The following is a 15562-nucleotide window of genomic DNA, read 5'->3' as shown; positions in this document are numbered from 1 at the left end:
TGGACAGTACTTCTCTTGTCCAAGCCACATCATAGTGTCTTGTCAAATTCAATTCAGACCTTTCTTTTTCTTTTATAACCCTTCTCCAGGACTCGCTTAACACATTTTAAAATTTGCTTAAAGATGTATGAAGTAATGGCTTTGAAATGAGAATCATGTATTAGACCTGGAAAGAACACTGGAGATTATATCATCGCCTTTATTTTAGGGATGTGGAAATTGAGACCAGATTTTAATTAAGTGGCTTGACCAAGATCACTCATCTTGTTGGTGGAATGACCAGGACTGGAATCCAAATTCAATATCAATCTCCTTAAATCATGTTGTTTCAAACAATATAGCTCCTTAGTTATACTGGAAGGGTGGCGGGCAGGTTAGCCAGTGAGTCACGCTGCAAACCTGTATCCGTTTACTGCAGCACAGAGCAGAGGGCGATAGAAATGTGATTAGAAGAAAGCATTCCAGGTAGACCAGATTTTGGCTCTGCCTCTTACTGTGTGACCTTGGGCCAATTATTTAACCTCTGTTTCTCAGAGACCTCATCTGTAAATGGAGAGAATAAAATCCACCTCATAGGGCCAATGCAGATATAGTACTTACGTACTCACCTATTACCAGCTATTACTATTCTCTGAACAATGTCTATTTTTCCTTTTGATTTCTTTGCTTTCTCTTCTAAACAACACATTTTAGCCCATTTAATTCTCTATATTAGTGGCTTTGCAGGAGTGACTTTTTTCCTCTGTGTCAGTTGTAAAGCTTTTCAAATTAGTATAAACTGTGCTTTTTATAAATGTACTACTTACTACCCAATTCTAGATCACAAATACAGATGTAAAATCAGACCATTTACAATAAATGCTAGTTCTACCCAATAACTCTTAATCCTTAAAAATATACAATCCTTTGGATAGTTAACAGGTTTTTCTTTCATAACATGTATTTGTTAATATACTAAGAATTGATGTTACTGGGGATTAATTTCCAGACTTGTTCTGGATGTTTGAAATGGATTATGATGTATAGTCTCACATATTTCCCCAGTTCCATAACTTTAAGAATGAGTGGTATTTCCAAATTAACCAACGGCCATGCTCCCTAGAATTTGTAGTACAGGAAACTTGACATTTTAGAAACTTGATTTTTCAAAAAATAGAAGGTATTATATATTTTTGTTAAAGTACTATGTGTTTAAATTATAATTTGAAACTCAGGATAAAGAGAAATAAAAAATAAATCACCTCTTACCCAGACATAATCACAACTAATATTTTTAGTTCATATTTTTTCAATTCTGTGTATGTTTATGTATGTTTTTTCTAAAGATTGGCACCTGAGCTAACATCTGTTGCCAATCTTTTCTTCTTCTTCTTCTTTTCCCCGACTCTCCCAAGTACGTCGTTGTACATTCTAGTTGTAGGTCCTTCTGGCTCTGCTATGTGGGGCACCACCTCACTATGGCCTGATGAGTGGTGCTAGGTCCATGCCAAGGATCTGAACCAGGGAAACCCTGGGCTGCCGAAGCAGACCACAAGAACCTGACCACTCAGCCACAGGGCTGGACCCCTGTTTATATATTTTTTAAAAAGTGATATTGGGGTCATATAATACATATATTTTGTACCACTTTTTCACCTAACAATAAATCATCAATATATTTTCATGCCATTTAAATATTTTCCTGTGACAATGAATCTTAATGATTACACATTTTATTGTACAGAAGTCACCTTATTTTAGACAATATATATTTTCAGAATTTTCTTTTATAAATACTTTTTGTAATAAATGATAAATAAATCTTAACCTATATACAAAAGAGTAATAACTTGCTTTTATTGAGCATCTATGATGTGCTAGGCATTTTACATACATATTGCTTAGTTTACTGGCTTTTCTTTTTCAAATTGATCAATGTCAAATATCTAGAAGGTAGAATAGTTAGAATTCAAAACCAGGTAGGCTGATGCCAAAGACCAAGTTCTTTCAGCTTCATCATATTGCCCATATGCTAAATCTCTAGAAGTAAAATAACTATTTCAAAGGTAAAAGCCATTCTGTCATTTACTGTATCATTCCAACCAAAAAGACTATTTGTAGGGGCCAGTCCTGTGGCAGAGTAAAGTTCTACGTGCTCCACTTCAGCAGCCCAGGGTTCGCAGATTTGGATCCCAGGTACAGACCTACTCATCAGCCATGCTATGGAGGCATCCCACATACAAAGTAGAGGGAGACTAGTGCAGATGTTAGCTCAGGGCTAATGTTGGCTCAGGGCAAATCTTCTTCACACACACACACACACAAAGACTATTTGTATCCTTATCTGTATTCAAAAGACTTATTTAAGAAAAATCCTCTTTACCTAAGTGCAAAAATTCTCATTATGACTAATAAAACTCGAAATTCTTCTTTATTATTACCCACTGAAAAATTTAATTAATCACCACATTTTAATGATTTTGATGAACATTGTCTCTTGATTAATGACACTTCTGAAATGTCTACCATTGTGGTCTTGGATAACCTTTCAATCAGTCAGCATTTCACTCTGTATTGCTTACTACTTGGACAATTGTTGATGCAATGATGTTACAATTCACAAGTTTTCTCCCAAAATTTGAAGAAGCTAAGTTTATTCTCTCTTTCCTTTCCAATTTCAGGCAATTTATTATTTTATTTATATGGCATGATGTATTACACAAGAATTTATAATTTGGAAAAACTACACATAGGCAAAAGCCAAAATAAAACAAAAATCACTTAAAACCATAGTCCAGTGATAAGTAAAACTATTGTTTGGTGTAGCTTTTATAAAACTGTACGTGTACTATACATATACATTTGTTCATAAATATGCAGGTCCATTACTCACAATGTTTAACATTGTAATCTAAACTCATTACAAAAAAAACAACAGTAGTGAATGGTATGAAATAAAAAATCTTCTTGACAACACCATCCTCTCATCCCCCTTTCTGCGTGCAGTAGTTTTTGATCATTTCTAGTTTTAGTCTTCAGATAGTACCTTCATAACTCCAAATAATAATCTTATAACTCCATTATGGATTTATCAATGGACCCTCACTCTATGAAAGAGACTTGAGCTAAGTTTATTCTTGAAGGGCTGATTGGTAGTCTTTTTTTTTTTTTATTACAAATGTAAAATTCAGTCTCATGGAAAAAATGTTGTAAGATGGAATGTCATGGAATTTAAGCTTCTTTTTTATCAGCAGCGTTAACTCTCACATCTGTGTACTAATACAAGTAAAAGCATAACTCAGAAAGGTCAAGAATTCCCAAATACATATATTTAATTTAGGAATAAATTTTGTGATACATGTGTCGTTTCCTTTATAATTGTATTGTTCCTAAACTAATTTTAATTTTCTATAACTGATGACCAGGAGACATAAAATGTTGGGGGGTGGTGTGGGGAACAGTTTCTATAGTTGTGGATTATCTACCTATATCCTAGAAATATAATTAGTTTAAAATTAGTTAGTAGCTTTATGTTTTTATTTTAATTTTAAAAAATGGTGCTTGCAAATGTGAAAGGTACAAATACACAATTTTCAAAAACAGTTTTTTTTTTTTTTTTACATATCTAGGATATTGCTCCGATGAATACAAGACAAAATAGTCGATCTAATTTAAACTGGTGTCCTTCTGTTCTTTTTTATCATTTTTACTGTCCTTCTCCCCACCCTGCTGCCATATAATAAGTTAAATGAAAACAATCAAACAAGCAAAAATCCAGGAAAGAATATTGTCTTTGACCAAATTACCTTGATTATAAATATAAAAATTTGGGTTTTCAGTATCATGATTCCTCAAACTACCTGAAGATGTTTTTGGTCCTTTGCCTGAAATTTGAATGCTTTTCCTCCAAGATTGATATAAGGAACCCATTAGTGGTCCTTTATTATGATTTCTTACTCAAGTGTATATATTATTAAAATGCTTCTTTTCATAATTAAAGCAGCTACCATATTAATTCTTGGCATTACCAAATGTCATTAACAGAACCATATTTGTAGCTTATATATTAAGACCTTATGAAAATAGACATCTACGTTAAATCTCTCATTAGTTCTTAGGCTTATCCATGATTTCTTATCTAAACATTTGTTTACCTCCAATTCTAACTAATTCACACCAATCTCTTAACCCAAGTTGAGAGACACTTTGCCCTTCTTTATCCCAGACACTGTAACCTTGGCATTACATGAAATGTCAAAATCACCTCCCATTTTCTTCTACTTCAGCTTTGATCAGCAGACATTTGGTCGTGCCCAAAATGTCCATGAAACATTGGTCCATAAGATATTTTGTCCATGCCAAAAAGTCCTTAATATTTGGTCATATTTGGTCCTGTTCAAGATGTCCATAGACATTGGGTCCATGCCAAAAGGCCTTTCGTGTTGGTCTTGTCCAAAACCATTTGGTGTGGACCAAATATGCTCCTGGACACTTTGGATAGGACCAAATGTCCTGCAAGGCAGCTTTTAATTCCTTAAGAAAGGGAAAGTTTAATTTTAATGCTCATTTCCAGTTAGCCCATGGCAATCATTAGCATCTCCCTATTTCCCCTGCCATTCTTTCCCTGCCCCTAACTTTCTAGGTACTTATGGAGAAACAGTGCTCTAAAAAAACCCATGGTTAGAAGAAAAGGTCAACTACACTGGCAGCATCTAATAGCCTGAAAACTATGACCATTTTACAACCAGATATTTACTTTTCACCTCACTGCTCCTTTTCCTTCTGTCCTATTTTCATTTCTTTCTTTCATTCTTTAGTTTTCTTATTATCTTTCTTATTATCTTATTTTCTTAGTATCTTTCTTGTATATTTCTTATATGCCTCAGTGTTTTCATTTCTTCCAGATTAATACATTTAATGAGGTATTGTGTTAAAAAAAATACTGCATAGTTGTTCTTTTCTACAGCCACTAGAGAAAACAGTATTAGCCTTAGATTTTCAGTCTTAGAGGTTACGGTATGAATTTGATTCCAATTAGTCTGACATAGAGCGTCTCTCTATCAATTTTAGACATTATCTGTATTATTGGCTTTGGTGTTGTCTGGCATATAGCAGGCACTAGATAAATGTTGAAGGAGTATTGCATTATGGAAAAATTAATTCTTTCATTCATTCCAAACTTTGGTGTTCTAGGTTCTACATCTCTTTTATACTTAAAAATTTAATTCACGAATTTCTGCTTGCCTACTTTTACCCTGAATTATATGGTGCTAGGAATTAAACCAAATCAGAGCTTCCAAAAAGTAACAAGTAGAACACATTACATTCCCAAAGAAAGATGAGGTGATTTTTATCACAAATTTTAAGGCAAGTGAATACTCATATATAGTTTGTTTTCCGTTAGTCTATGTCTATGGGTTGATTATTTAAGAAAATATTTAAGATATATGCTATAAAATTTTATAAAATACAACTTCTCATGAAACATATTTAGGTCAGTGTCCAAAATATGATCAAGTCATGCAGGTACAGATTTTTTTTTCTTTCTTATCTGGTAAATGTCCTATCAATATTGAATCTTTCCAGTAATCATTTGACTTTTCCTTTCTTTTTGCCTTTCTGGGAAACATGAGGTTCAGCCATAACTGGAAGCATTATAAAGTAAGATAAACTTACTGTGTCACTCAGACTGATTGTTGTTGACATTATTGGTGAATTTTAAGTGAATAGTGTGAGAATATCTAATTTTTCTTTTCTTCTAGTGCTCATTTATCTTTTAGGATGTTTTCTAGAATGGCCTAGAGGTGGTAATTTGAGGAGAGATACTAGGTCATGAAATACAATTGTAGGCAAAAAATATAATTTCCTCTATCAAAGAATTAAAGAATCGTGTGATGGTTATCAAAACATCTTTCTGTAATCCATTTAAATAATAATATATGAAGAAACAAAGAGCTTTAAGATAAAAAACAAAATCAAGGCCACCTCTCATATAAAAGACAGAAACATATCCAGTTATCCCAAACTCTACTTGGTCTGTCTTTTCTCTTTGGTCTCTGATGCTTATGAATAAATACTTCATTTTAGTTGGGACACTTTTTGTATCTGATCATGAAGGGTGTTATTTATTCAGTTATATAGATATACCCTAATGAACTCAAAGAGTTAAGCAAATTGCATCTGTGCAACATGTGAATAATCTATAATTTTTTCTTTTCTTTCAACTAATATTTATTAAGCTTCCATGGATTAATGTTTTTAAGATACAAATAATCCAATAGAAAAAAGGAGGAAATGATATTAATGGGACTTCCCATAAAAACAGCCAATAAACCTATGAAAAAAAGCTATCAATATCATTAGTTGTCAGGGGACTGTGAACTAAAACATAATGAAAGTTTTTTGCCCCTATAACCAGATTGGGAGAAATGCTACTGCTCGTGAGAGCTGAAGCCCAAAAAACCATTTTGCAAAGCATCTGCCAATACTTATTAAAATTATAAATACGTAAAATCTCTGAACAATTATGTAAAAGCTCTACTACATAAATAAAAATGCAAGTAGGCAAGAATAGAAGTACCAAGTTTATGTATAATAGTGCTGCTTATCCAGGCAAACACATGCAAACCACAAAAATATCCATCAAGAGAAGACTGTTTGAATAAATATGGTAATCCACATGGAGGCTATTACACAGCTATTAAAAGTATTAGATCCACATCTACAGATCTGAAGGAATATGTCCATCATGTAAAAAAAAATAAGGCAATAATACCCAAAACAATAAAGGACAATACTCATACAAGTGTATATAGCTGTGTATTTTTATATGAGCATGGAGAAATAGTTAAAAGGAACAGTTAACTCAAGAAATGTGGGCTATGGGAGACAGAAGAGTGGAAGAAATTATTTTGCTTAATACATTTTTTACATTGTCTCAGTTATAATCAACATGCATTAGTCTAAATAGAAACTGGTAAAAATCACTAATAAAATAAACGAACGTACACAAAGAAACAGTCAGTTAAGTATAAATCACTTGTACTAACATGCTCTAACTAGGCAGGCACCAAAGATGCCTAATTACAGGATCTTAGTGCATGAAGGGTCTAAGAGCTGTCATCCATCACTTTTTCGAGGGAAACATGATCTTCCAGTGTTTGTGGAAAACTAGAGGAGACATCTGGACATCCTCCAGAAACTTGAGTATTACCTCACGATTAGAGGGAGAAGTGTTTTCTCGGGCAACTAAAACCACAGGAGCAGATTCGTCAGGAGTCTGGCCCACTAGGGCCTGTGGCTGTTCTGCTAGAAAAGAGGAGTGGAAAGTCTGGTTTGGTTGTTCTTTGCTGGTCTGGATGGAAGATGTGGTTGATTCAGCAGATGGCCATACACATTTTGGGGGAATGGAGTATATTACACTATGTCAGTAATTTTTGACAGTTTGTTTTGCATCAAGAAAAGTTGATAACCTCAAATCAGTTTAGTCTTTTCATAGATTTTCCAGGTAATTTATTTTTAGCAAATATATGGTTTTGCTTTGTTATTCCTCCTGAAGAACAAGGTTCTCTGACCTTAGAAAAATATCAAAAATTCCATATTTTAAAGAATTATCTCTAAATTTTATGTCATTTAAAATGGGAGAAAAAAGTGTATTTTAAGTGGCATAGATTGATTCACATTAAAAATAAGAATCTTTGTAAATGAGCTGGAAATCAATGAAAATATGTAAATATTGAAGTGCAGAAGATCTAATACCTTAAAGGACTCTGACTAACTTGGTCTTATTCCAGGGGTTTTCTATAAACTGCCAGACAGTTAAGAACCAATAGCGCTAAGTCAACCATTATTAGTAAATTAATACTAAGTAACAACATTCCATCTAAAGCTAAGTACTTATATACTTATTTAAGAAGAAAATATGAGAGAAATAATGACATTAAATGTTATTATTTTGACGTATTTTTAAAAACTATCATGCAAATTTTGCAATAAAAGCACAAGAAAAATTTTTTGGTAAATAAGTAAACATGATGAAGAACACATGAATAAGAAAGAAATATACCCTTTGAAGATTCATTTATAGCCAGTTTTGGCATCCTCTTTGCTTGTGAAGTATAATAGGTAAATATTGGGTACTGCCAGATGCCATATACATGACTGAATAGGTTTAGAATGAAAAAGGACAGTGAAGGCAAAAAAAAAAGAAAAAAAGTTCTTCTCAAATAACACAATCAAACAATGCATGTTAATGTGCTTCAGAGCTCTACCTAAAAGATCAAGTGGAAGTCAGAGGTTAATCTCATTCTTTATCTTAGAGTGATGACAGGGTAGAAGTTAATGACTTAACAAATTTGTTTGTGTTTATTACAACGGTAACTTAAGACACGTTTGAGAAAATATGCAAGTGGTTTTTATTTGTTGTTTTTGTAAGCATGGTGTATAGATAGGTATAGTTTTTTTTTTTCAATTGATGTCATAATAGTTTATAACATAGTGAAATTTCAGTTGTACATTTTTCTCCTTTACCCCTTATGCCCACCCTCCAACCCCCCTTCCCTCTGGTGACCATTAATCTGTTCTCTTTGTCTATGTATTTGTTTTAGATAGGTAAAGTTTTATCAGAATGAAAATTCTGGGAGTGGTATCCAGTCCACACCCTGAATTCCTGAACAAGCAATGTATCCTCACCAGAGAGAATGTGTCAAAAGAGCATCCACTTGACTATCTTTCGAAGATCTTAATGTGATAATTAAAATTGTAAGTTCACAGATATACATTACCAAGGAAGAGAAATATACTGTAAATAGTCCTTCAACTCACCATTGATTTATTATTTTTATGGGAGAAGGGAAGATTATATGTATTTATAACTCTGAATCAATAAATAAATTTATAGTCCATGAAAAAATTGGCTCATTTAGTAAATATTTTGTCAAGCCAACCACGACTAAATCAACAACTTGAAGCCAAAATTGTGACAATGAAAAAGACAGTGATGGATATGAAGCTTGATCTTGGTAAAGAGGTCATGGGTATTATAAGTTATACACCAGCCATTTACATGTGATTAGAATTAGTAATGATGTTAAAATAAGGAAGTATGATATTAGCCATCTCTCCATACTGAACAAAGAGTCTTTGGATGAAGTACTCAGTAAAAGGAGCATTAAAAGGTGTAAGATGCTCAATTAGAGACATTTTGTGTCCACTATATGACAAAAGCAACCTTGCTGCTCATTAAGAAACTGCTTCTTAAAATTGCCAACAACAGTAGTTCTGAAAATGTTATACCATTCATTTTCTCCATATATTCAGGTCATCTCTCCTCAGTGTCATCGTTTACAAAGCAGTTTTTAAAAATGTACTCTTACCACTTGTATCCATGTGTTTATGTAAACCAAGGTTCTAGGAAAACTGTAATACAAAGGAGAGCAGAGAATTTGCCTGAACATTGACCCTGATCTTTGGTAACAGTTTCATCCAGCACAATTTTCTAAAATTTACCTGTTCAGTGTTGAAAAAAATACATGACAGATAGATTGCAGTTCTTTATTTATAGAGGCAATGTGGAACATTATTTTTATACACCAATATATTGTGAAGAGGAATGTAAATTTTAAATGAGGATATCGAAGAACTTGTCTCTTATTCGTTTATTTTTGGTCTGATCCTTTTCCTTCTCCTCCCCTCCAAAATCACTGAATCTCTTACACCATTAGACATTTGTTGGTTAAATGCTTGAAAACATTGACATAGTCCTTATCCTACCTTTTATGAATGAGCAAAGTGAAGCCCACAGAAGCAAAGTGACTGATCTAAGACCTTATAACTAGCTAGTTGCTAAGTTGGAACCCTATTACATGTTTATTGACCTACCTGAGTCCCTATTACATTGCAATTCTGTCTTGCTCTTGACGTAAAGAGTAACTGTAGGCTAGATGAATTTTCAAGAAAATAAACAAAACTAAAACTAAAAGTGTTATTTAATAATGTGCTAGGAAACAGAGCAAGAGGGAAATGAGGTTGCATTGAGATTAGTCAACTGTTAAAAGTGTTGCTCTTAAACCCACCTTAAAACTACTCAACTCTTCCACTGCATTTGTATATACCCTTGTATGATTAGACTTAATATTAGAGACGATAGTAATGTCTGTCTGAGGTAATATTCAGCAAGCCCCCTTTTTGACTGACATGTTTACTCAAAAAAACTGAAGAAAATCTTGGATAAAGCAGGGAAACGTTTTATTTTTTATTAAACTCAGTTTTGAACTTCCATTAAATTTGCTTTAATTTCTTTAGAACCCCAGGCAAAATACCCAGTATTTATTTTCAGAATTTTCAATATAGTAGAAATATTTACTCTTTAGTCATTGACAAAATTAACCTCTTGGGATTTTTGCTGTTTTGTTTTTAGTGTCTGCCCCACCCCCCACCCCCCACCTCCAGAGCTTTCTTGTGAAGAAGACAGGCAAATTGTTAAATTTCCTTTCTTTAGAACTAATTGACAGCATGTGAAATATTTCATCAGTTCTTATCATGGCCCACTCTTCTGTTCCTCTGCTCTGCTGGAAGGTGAGTTGTACCCAGATTAATGTTTTTATTATCTAAGGAAGTGCCCTTTCTCTTGTTTCTGGCTCTTTCACACCATTACTGCAACAGATACCACATAGTTCTGGCATTTTGGACGTTCTTTATCCGCAACTCTGTGCTTTTGATCCCAAGTCTCAGGCCACACCATGGTTTGAAAAAATGTTTCAATAAATGTAATTGAGTACCTGAGGGCACAAATAAAATCTTCACACATGTTATAAGTGCTTCAGGTGTGCAGGATCATTCCTAAATGGAATCTGAGACTCGGGCCAAGGGGACCTTATGAGAGGAATTTGGAGTTACAGGGGAGAAAGTATTCTTCTTTTGAATGTATACTGAGTGCCACGTATGAGGCTGAACACAGTAGATAGTGATTCTGTACCTGAGAAACATACGGTAGGCTACCACCAAAGGCAGTCAAGCAAGGAGAAAGAACAGCCAGATAGCTCATAAAAAAAGCCAATCAGGGGACACGCCCACTGGCAGCATAGAGGTTAAATTCCTGCCCTCACCAAAGTAAGAGCAAAAGAAAATCAGCCTGAGGTCTAGGGAGGAAAAAGGAGAAAGAACTGGCCCTTGGCAATTTGTAAGTTTTCTGTCAGTGTTGCATTGTTTCTCCCTTCACCCTGAAAAGCTCCAGTGGTGTGCAAATTGTCACTCCTTCCTCTGACTATCACCGCTGTCGCCAAAATGCATAGCTGAACTCGTGACTTACAAGCTCCAATAACTTCTTAGACTGACTCCTATCTAACACTTCAGCCTTGGCCACAGTGTCCATTTTGTTTGCATAGCCCTGGCAGGGGTAACTATATCAGTGTATACTTCTCCACCTTCTTTTTTTTTTCATGTTCTTTACTCTTACTTGGATGGTTGTCCAAAGAGGCTAAAATTACTTGTCTCATATCTCCAGGAGCCAGATCATTTAAACTCTTCTTTCAGTGTTAGCCATGACTGTATCCTTTCCTTAAGCCTTTACTTACTTTGAAATTTGAATTGATTATCATCCTTTTCAAAATTAGAATAGACTATATTCTTTTACTTATAATTAATAATGTATGAATATGCCCAAAGTGAATTGAATTTAATATATCTGCTCCATGACCTGGGGCAAATGTGTTGATCTGCATCTCCTTCAGAGAGAGCAGCTGTCCTCAATCCTAAACCAAGGTGACATTTAGCACCTACCGACTCCTTTATTGACAGTCTTAGAAGAGCGCCTTAGATTGAATCAGCGTTAACTGCTGTTTCCATTTAAGATACATTGAGTTATATTGGCAAGCCGAGGTGGCATGAGCTGATGCTGTCACTATGTGCAGCAGCTGATATTTGAAAAACACAGGAGCTCTGCCACTGGATCAGTCAATTCAACACCACTGATCAAGCTAAAATACTCTAGAGGAAAAACATTTTCAACTATAAAGAGTAGTATTTGACATAACAGCAATCATTCAAGTACACTAATATTACCCATCCCCTAACATTTGATTTTTTCAGCAACTCAAATTCAAAAGGAACTGTCTTCGTCCAGAATAATATTAATATGTAGTTAATAAATAGTTACAAATTAGTTGCTAAAGAAAATTGCTTTCTGGGCTATTAAGATAGAGAAGGTCCTTTGGGGTTAGTACTGGCCACAGATTAATTTTTATTGACATTTATATCATACCTCTGAGCTTTAGGGAAATAAAAATGGAAGCAAGTCAGGTCAAGCAAGTACAAATGAGAAGATATTGCTGAGAACCACATAAGCACCTGAACACCTAAACTCAAATTAAACACAAGCAACTCGGAATTGCAACCCCACTGTGAATCATGCTGGGGGAGAGAATACAGAGGGTTTATTTAGAAAGTCTTGGCATTAGGAAAATAGGGGGAAGAAAGCTTCAAAAGTGCTAATTTTTTTTTTTTTTTTTGCTAAGGAGCTCATCAAGACTAGTAGACACAGGAAGGATTTCAGACTGTCTCATAAAGTGGCTTATAATCAATTGCAGAGCTAGACATATTAGTCTAGAATCAAAATGTTATTGCTTTTAGTCACTGAACATAACTGAGCACAGCATGCTATAGAGAGATTGCATGCTGCCAAGACCAAACCGCTTGGCTTTAGCAGATTCTTTAGCTTTTTGCAAATGACGAAAACATATGCAGAGCAGTATCCTTCCTTTAAAGCAAGTTCCTGTTAGCTGATCACCTTAAATTGCAAGTTAAAACTTTTTTGCTGAAATAGTTTGTTTTCCTCCTGATCCTTCTTGAAATTCTCCTTCATTACTTTAAATGATGTATTTCTCACCAAGCATCGTGTGGATACTGGAGTTCTTGCACAAAAATAAGAGTCATTTCCCTAGGGGGAGAAAAAAAACACAAACATACATATTATCACTTTTGCAAAAGAAATTTTCATTAAAATACAAGCATCTGTGACTCTCAAAAGTGAAATAAAATATAATGCTTGCTAAGGCATAAAAATAAATACCTGTTCTCCAGATTACAAGATTTGAGCGCTACAATTTTGCTGCTGAGGCTGTTGAACAATTTAAGGAGTGCTTCTAATCCCCTTTATAGCTCTGTGCTAATGCAGAAACACTGTTCTCTGGTGAGAGTGATCTTAGAACTCTTAAAAAGTGCTAGTTGGCTTTTGCAAGGTTATGGAAAACCTGTGCACTTTGTGTTTTATTATTCTGTGTCCTATCCTAAAGAGATATGTGTTTTACCAGCATGGTTGAGGGATCTGTATAGAATTCTAACCCAGATTCCCATTGCCAGAGGCAAGCTGTTGAGTTCTACCCAAGTTCAAGTTCCTTGACTTTGACTATCAAACAAGTAGTCCCTGGCTAGGTCATAGCCTCATACATAAAGTAAACTTTTCACATTTTTTGGTAAGCTATTTTGGCAACCACAGTGTTTGCTTGAAGCAATAACTAGTTCTTTGTTTTAGTGCTATTCTGACCTAGGCTGTTTCTTACACATGAAGAAACCATGGAAATTGTTAACTTTGATATTCATTGTGAATTAAGAATAATATCTCTGAAATCATCTACTTGTCTTCTTTGGTCACTCTTACAAAGAGAGTGTGATTCCAGAAACAAACTTGAGTCATGCTAGTCCATTGTCATCGATCTCACTGAAGCTATTAGTGAGAGAACGCCTGAAAAAACAATTAGTATAAAACAAAAATCATAATCAAAATGCTTTAGTTGTTTTGGAATTGTTTCTTTTGTTTTAGCTTGTTGGGGCTTCTAGCTGCTTCTCTCAGAAAAACAAAACAAAACCTTGTCAATCCATCATATTATTCTGCATATTTCCAGTCTTATTCTGATTTAGAAAAGCAAACCTGCATTTCATCGTCTGCTAATATTCCGGGTGGTTTGGGCCCTGTCCTAGATTCCCTGTCTAAAAGTAGTTCTCACTTTTCTCTGCTCCAACTCTGATCCCAGCTCAAAATGCAGCTTCCTGCCAGGTCATGGGTTTCTAACAGTCTCTGCCTACAACAACTTGTCTGAAGCCTGAAGCTAAACTTGGAAATTTCTTTGAAGAAAGAAAAGTATAAATAAATAGGTACTTTCAGATCAAAGAAAGAGGAGGAATTGGCAAGTAAAGAGCCATTTTACCTTGTAACATGAACTATCAAAACCGATATAAGTACTCAAAACACAGAAATAAACTGCCCAGAGAGACAAGGTATGGCAAGATTAATTAAGGGGGGAAAATTTACCATTGAAGCAAAGGAAGCAGCATCACGTATTAAGAGAGCACATTTGTGTTTTGTGTATTAGTGGTTGTCGGCAATAATGTTCACCAATCTATCCATTCATTTGTTTATCCAACAGATGCCTGTTAAGAACAATTTTTCATGTTATTTAATACAATGTTTCAAAATATAGTGAGTTAAACTTAGGCCCAGAAAAAAAAAAATCACATACCTAGTGTAGTTATTCATATTGAAAGTTGAGCTGCTTTTAGTCTAAATTTTACCTCCCTTTCTCCTATCTTGATTCTCACCTTTGGTGATTTCATAAGTTCACAGTTGTAGTTGCTGATCAAAAAAGGAAGGAAAGATACTGGAATAAATTTAAGCAGTAGAAATAGACAGGCTATAGAACTCCACTGACAAATATAACTGCTCAGTGTTGAAGATAGCAAAGCAAATAGGAGATTACCATTACTAAATAATGTGTGAGCACCAAACATAAGTCTAGGGATCAAATCTCTATAGTTTATGATGCTAAGCTGGGAAAAGTCATGACATATCATTGAGAATAACCAATTAATTGATAACTTGATTGATCTTCAAGCATGGAATAAAACAAAATATATATCATTATATCACTTAAAATATTTTCATGGAATGATTCATAAGAATATGAGTAAGTTTATTTGAAATAAATATATTCTTTGTTCTATTTCTATATTGTGTCATCTCATTCTATTCAATTTAAATTTAAATGTTATTTGGGTGGCTTTATTCCAGCAATTTGGCAATTTACTAGGGTAATAAAAGAATTCATTTTAAGTAATAACACTCACAAAAGACTTTCTACATTAGAGTTGAGTTTTATTGAATTTCAACCTGGTCTGGAATTAACATTGCTGTTTAACAGATACAGCATTTATAATGCTGTATTATACTCATTGGCTACACATTAGCCCTACCATTTCTTCAAATGGACTTTGGAAAAGAATTTAAAGAAGTGTTCACTTGGATAAAATGGATGATTATTTCATTAATCACTTTGTCAGTGAATTAAAACTATATCTTAAAATATACAAATTTAAGAATGACTTGGCTATTTTGCAAACTGGTCTTTGTACCTCAAGAAGATTCAGAATCAATTAAAAGCTGGATTAGATTCGGCCTCTTTTTAGGACTCATCACTTCTCTATCTTGTTTGATACTTAGAAAGACTTTAAAAAAAATAGTAACAAATATTTTAAAAGAATGTTACCAATATGATTTATTTTTATGTCCAAATGGAATTAGGCTAATATCTAT

The 15562-nt window shown here is 34.1% G+C and overlaps 1 protein-coding gene and 1 long non-coding RNA gene across 4 annotated transcripts in view; one reads left to right on the top strand and one right to left on the bottom strand.

Annotated features, from left to right (window-relative positions):
• The window catches only part of LRP1B (LDL receptor related protein 1B), a 1824397-nt gene that overhangs the window by 389734 nt on the left and 1419101 nt on the right, over positions 1-15562 (top strand). The gene's annotated exons all lie outside the window — the stretch shown is intronic.
• On the bottom strand, positions 12365-14607 carry LOC111768815 (uncharacterized). The gene is made up of 3 exons (XR_002801388.2): positions 14493-14607; positions 14285-14403; positions 12365-12913 (listed from the first exon to the last, which is right to left on the bottom strand). It is a non-coding gene; the product is annotated as an uncharacterized lncRNA (long non-coding RNA).

The sequence above is a fragment of the Equus caballus genome, chromosome 18, assembly GCF_041296265.1.
Source record: "Equus caballus isolate H_3958 breed thoroughbred chromosome 18, TB-T2T, whole genome shotgun sequence".
NCBI lineage: Eukaryota > Metazoa > Chordata > Mammalia > Perissodactyla > Equidae > Equus > Equus caballus.
Note: the sequence above shows the minus strand (reverse complement) of the source record. Positions and strands in the feature narration are given on the sequence as shown.